Consider the following 6,092-nt stretch of genomic DNA (forward strand, 5'->3'; position numbering starts at 1 on the left):
ATTCTTCAAACTTTTAGAATTCCTTCAAATAAATTCAAAACAATCAAATATTAAAATATTAACCCATTTGTTTCATTTTTAACATCCATATTTCCCTAGATTTCCATTAAACCACCTTTTGAATAATTATTTGGAAATTTACTAAAACATTTTCCCATGCACAAGAAATTTTCATGTTTATCAATCTTCAAGTCTGTGAACGGCCAGAAACCACGAACCCAATGGAATAAATAGCACTTTCATGGAATAAGAATAATGCAATTAATGTTTCAAGTAGGTGTATTCTACCAGAGATTCTACTCTACATAATTCTGCAGTTTACTGAACAGAAGCAAACGGACTTAATCTTCCATCTGTTGTGTTACCTGATAAAGTCTTCTTAAATATCAAAACCGTATCAAAATTACCAAATTTCTCAAAGCATTTTCTATGTGAAGCGTTTGATGCCATTTTTGTTTGAGAACGAACAATCCGAATCGACTTATGCTAAATATAAAAATAGCATGCAATAACATTATTTGTGTAGTTTTGAAAACAGCTTTGTAAGAACGTGACAGACGACTTTAATGAAAAAATGTAAGCAAAAATAAATGCTTATTAATATTTAAGTAAATATTACATGTGATTCAGACCAACCTGGGTGTCCACTTTGAGCAAATAACGGCAGATTTTCATTTTTGCCCGCTTCAAACACTGAAAACAAAACAATAATTTTGAAGGTTTTTAAGACGATAATTCAGACGAAGTTCTAAAATTAAAAGTAATTATAGTTTTACCGTATAAGTTAGAAGGCAATAAGCTTTACGTTATTTTTAATCTATTGAAAAAGCAAGAGCTATAACACATTTCCTTTGTAACTCTTCTTTTCCAAGTCTATATATGATAGTTTTACCAGAAATCAATGTTGGTTAAAATACTAGAATTGGTATCAGCAAATTCCTAATAACTGCATATGAACATTTCAAAATCAAATATGTTATTAAGTGTCACTTTTTACTTAAAATTAAAACAGTGATTATGTACTTTTTCTTCGAAAAAATTAAGTTGATTTTCTTGACAAAAAAATTAATACAATGACGACTTACTAAATTTATTAAAACAATACCAAAACAATGGAATTGGCTAATAGGATTGCTGATAAAGGGTAGAAAAATTAGCAGGGCCTTAAAACTTCTTTAAAAAAATGAATTTATAACAATCAGCTACTTGGCGGCATCTAGTGAATCTAGTGGAAGGCAATGCCCGAAGCTTGTAGGCAAGCGGGCTCCAAATTGTCCATAGGAACATTAGTGCTCATAGAGGGCGAAACAAACGTATTTTTTTAAATAAAATATTTATTGATAAAAACCTAATTTTAAAACTCCATATCCATCGCCAAAAATAAATAATCGCTTAAATGTCTAAAGTGATTAATGTTTTTTTTTAAATTAGGCCTTTATGTGGACTGATAATAACAAACCTGTATTTTTATTTTTATAATGTATATAAGATACAAAGATGTATAAAAGATAAATATTACTCTAATAAGCTGTTCTGCTGTAAACAGTGTTTATTAAAGTGACAAAACATAACCGGTCCGTTAGAAAATACAGATATTATACTTTTTTGAGAAGTTGAATGCTTAAAAGAACAAAACTGAATAAAGTTGTTTAAATAATTAAACGGAAAAACGTTGACTACTTCTACAACCGATGTCGTGAACAATTCATGATTGCACACCTAAAATATGTAAGTAGAAGTGGCTTTGCAATAGGTCACACTTGCCAATATGAATTATTCAATATATTATTAGTAAACCACTACAATAAATAATAATGAAATAAAAAGACAATTAATGACTAAAATAAATAACGAATGGTAATAGCAGTTTTAAATAGACGGAAATTTTGGTAATACGACGCCGGTTTGCTGTTCCTCCCATTTCGACATTAACACCAATTAAGGTTCATCTATTTTATGGACTGTTTCTGTTCTTTATATGCCTCAATATCTGCATAATGTCGAATTCGTGTCGGAAATGTGATTATGCTCAAGCAAATTGAGCCAACAGGAAAAGTGGCTTTTGATGATATTTGACCTGCATGTTGGAGCAATAGTTTATGTAAGTTTTACTTATTAGAGCTTATAATGTTGCACAAAAGATAAATATTCATTAATAAAAATTATGTAAAATATATTTTAAAGTTTCTTAAAAACCATTTGCACCACAGAATTCGACTTGATATCGTTGGCTAGAGAACTGAAAATTCTTGAGTCATAACATGAGGAAAATAGAGAAGTTTTGACTCAGAAAGCAAAATTTTAATATCAGACACTTAGGGGCAAGGTTATGACAAAATTTCATGTTTTTCGTACCGTTTTTGATCATTTCTCGGAAGCAAAATGAACAAAAACGCGAGAGAGAATTAAATAGCCTTTTTCGACAGTGAATCATCGATATGGATATTTTGGCAGGTTTCTCAAAAAGTCTTGATTTTAAAAAGTTTTATATTTGCGTAGTTTTTTTTTTGAGTTCCTAAATCGACTCAAACATGACGCTGCTTTTTTCGAAGTTTCTCATAAACCATTTGAGCCACAGAATACGTTTTAGCATCGATAGATAGAGAACTAAAAATTCTATTCAGTAATAACAACATGAGTAAGGAAATTCGAGTAGTCTCGACCCAGACAGCGAAATTTGAATATCAGACACTTAGGTGCAAGATTATGCCAAAATTTCAGGTTTTCCGTCCTCGTTCTGCTCATTTCTCGGAGGCAAAATGAACAAAAATAATCATTTTTACATCATTTCAGAGAGAACTAAAAAGCCTTTTTAGAAAGTGAACCATCGATATGGATGTGTCGGCAGTTTTCTCAAAAAGTCTAGATTTCAAAAATTTTTAGATTTGCGTGTTTTTTTTTGAACTTGCAAATTTTTATTTTCTCAAGAACCATTTGCGTCACAGAATTCCTTTTGAGATCGTTGGATAGAGAATTGAAAATCCGATTCAGTAATAACCTTTAGTTGTCGTTTAGAAATTGATTCTGGGTTCGTTTCATAAAATTATATTGTAAAATTAATGAAATTAAATTAATATTCCATGTCAATGATAAAAAGAAGCTGTAATTTTCGATAAGCATTCAACGTTTCCCTTTTAAATTAAACAATTTTCAGAGACAAATAAAGAGAGCTGAACCTGGCACCATAATTGATGATGGATGGATTAATTTAATACCGAAACGTTATTCAACAAATTTCAACGAATATTAACAGTGATGATATTTTTGAGATCTACCTACTATTGACAAAACGTTTATAATTGGGGTCTGGTTGACAGTATCAGATTCTATTTCTGCTTATTTCTAACCAAATATTAATTCCAAATCCTACTGATCTTAATTTTGCTCAAAAACTGATATTATCTACATGACCAAACTGATAAGACCGGCAGTTTAGTGTAAACTTAAAAGCAGTTTAGTGTAAACTATAAATCTTTCAACATCATATTAAACGACTTATTTACTGCTTGTTTCGACAGGTTAATTAGTGGTTTATAGTTTAGCATTTCTCACATGGAAAACATCTGCTAAACCACCAATGAGATTACATTATCTGCGGAAACAAAAGACGGAAATCCGCTGAATATATTACGGTATTCTCGATAAATTTCAACCAGTATGTCTGAATGTGAAAAAGGGGTATCATAAGTCCAAGGTTGCTTTGGATCAAGGTTGAGGCCAACATGGACAAACCCAAAAACTGAAATCGAAGCCATTAAACTAACTAATCGCACCCACAAGTCACGCAAGAGAGGGATTGCGGAAAAACGATTATTTCCCGACCTATAAAGGGTTCTTTACACATTGCTCTAATAGCCGTAAAATGAGGAAAATCCTTCCTCAGTATGAGACTAGAAAGTTGACCAAGCGTTCAATAGTGGTGATTTTGGAGAGTCATTCTCTTCGTGCAAAATAAATACTTAACTACGACTAAAAATGTAAATCGCTCAGCAACAAAAGTAGATATTGAAAAAATGCCACATTTCAGTGCTGGTTGTATGCATAATATAATAACCTGATGGAACTATATTTGCATAACAGTGCTTATCGAGAGGGCGATCGCAACAAAAACAAAACAGTTTTACAATGACATATAATTTTAAATAAATGGTAGAGTATTGTAAAATATGAAGGTTGTCTGATTACAAGCGGCTTATATTCTCAAATTGCCTGCAATTCTTCCCAATTTAGACGAGTTTTGAATGGAACATACATGGTACGTTCATGCAATTATAATTAATTGATTTAGATTCACTTAGTTCACTTATAGACATATTTATTAATTGCAATTTAATGTTGGTTTTAGTAAGTTTATCTTTAGCGTGTGATTTATTTGCTATTTAATTTGAATTAAAATAAATATACAGTCCATAGAACCGCAAAGTGCAAAAACGCTGCCAAGAAAGCACCAAATAGAGCAAAATAAATATACAGGGTGCTTTAAACAAAAGCTATCAACTTCAAAAGGTATTTTGTGATTAAACGTGAAGTGGCAAGTTGACAATTAGAAAGCTATATGAAAAATGCGGAGATAGTGAAGAATTTGTAATAAATTAGGTACCTAATGTTGCAAATAAGTAGATGGTGCAATAAATTACCATTCTCATTGATGATTCATTCATGTGAAACTTTTGAAAAACCTCTAAAACGAATGTATTTAAAAATGTTACGCAAAGTATTGCGGGTCGAAAAGCAGCAATTTAAAGAACGTTTCAATGTTGCAATGATAAAAGACAATTCATTTATTTATTATATTATAATCATCACGAGCAGAAAATTGTACAGGCATGAAATTCTTTATGTGAAAATGCATCTGCTTATTCGTACGACATTGATATGTTCTTCATTAGTCTAAATAATAAGTTTATTTCTTACGATTTGTTCATATTTCGTGTATGAATGTAAAGGGACTGAAATAAAAGCGAGTGTCAAAACTTATTTTAATAACTTATATTTTATGTGATTATTCATTAAAAAATTAACTAGACTGTCTTCTAAAAAGACTACAGTAAAACTGCGACCTGTCGATACACTATACCATAATATATAATTTTTTTAGTTCAAAACCCTACATTTAATGGAAAAAGAGAGAAAAATTTCAACAATTTAAAGTTTATTTCAATGCTGTAGCATTATTTAAAAAAAGTGAAAAATATGCGTAGTAGAATTTTTTCTGATTAAGAACAAAACCCCAATATTTTCGATTTCCTAGCATTTTGTTTTGAATAATATTGACTACTTAACTACTTTTATTTTCAAAAAGGAATCATCCTTGAAGTTTTCCACCTTAGTGAATATTGATTGCCTTATTACCAACATAGATATTCAATAAGTTTTGTAAAACTCAGGTGCGAAGCAATTGAAACCATAAATATATAAATAAATAAAAAATAAATCAGCATATTGCAAAACAGATTACACAGAACAGCGTTATGAATCACAACTTTTATATTAATTCATTATCTATGAACAAGCAAAATGTCTAACTAATGTTAATGGCTGAACAAGTCACCCAATTTTCCAAATCGTAGAAAGTTGTTTAAGGCTGGAAAGATTTAGTGCAATAAAGTAATGAAAAATAGGAAATAGTAAAAACTGTTTAAATTCTCGAAACCAATCTTATCGTACCGTACGTATGAAATGAGATAACTACATTTTGCTTAAGTATTTTTATTTCTTCGTGGGGAGCTTATCAAATTGAAATTGCTTGAAAAAAATATATTTTTTTAATATTGAGCCATATAATTAGGCATATATACGAAGAAAAGTATAGCAAAAATGAACCAAACATAACGCTTATTTAGTAATTTAGTAAGTTATTTATTCACAGAATCAGTTACACAAGAAATGCACTGTCTGTTCACATGCTTGCATTATGTTGTCCGAAAAAGAGTAAATAATGCAATATTTGTGCATCTTTTTTCCAAAAAATTACACGTTTTCACATATTAACCGCAATTGTTTGATTCTGAATAGACAAAGTATTAAGTTAGTTTTTACAACAGCAGTGCAGAAAATGTATGGCAGATTAAATTTATAAATCGATCTAAGAA

At 30.1% G+C, this 6,092-nt stretch overlaps 1 long non-coding RNA gene across 1 annotated transcript; it reads left to right on the forward strand.

Annotated features, from left to right (window-relative positions):
- Positions 1–1,938: 1,938 nt before the first annotated feature.
- LOC125505017 lies at positions 1,939–4,990 on the forward strand. The gene is made up of 2 exons (XR_007281878.1): positions 1,939–2,101; positions 4,407–4,990. It is a non-coding gene; the product is annotated as an uncharacterized LOC125505017 (long non-coding RNA).
- The last annotated feature ends 1,102 nt before the right edge of the window (positions 4,991–6,092 follow it).

Source organism: Dendroctonus ponderosae, unplaced genomic scaffold (genome assembly GCF_020466585.1).
Source record: "Dendroctonus ponderosae isolate FM_Combo_2020 unplaced genomic scaffold, Dpon_F_20191213v2 Dpon_F_20191213_61, whole genome shotgun sequence".
In the NCBI taxonomy this organism is placed as follows: Eukaryota; Metazoa; Arthropoda; class Insecta; order Coleoptera; family Curculionidae; genus Dendroctonus; species Dendroctonus ponderosae.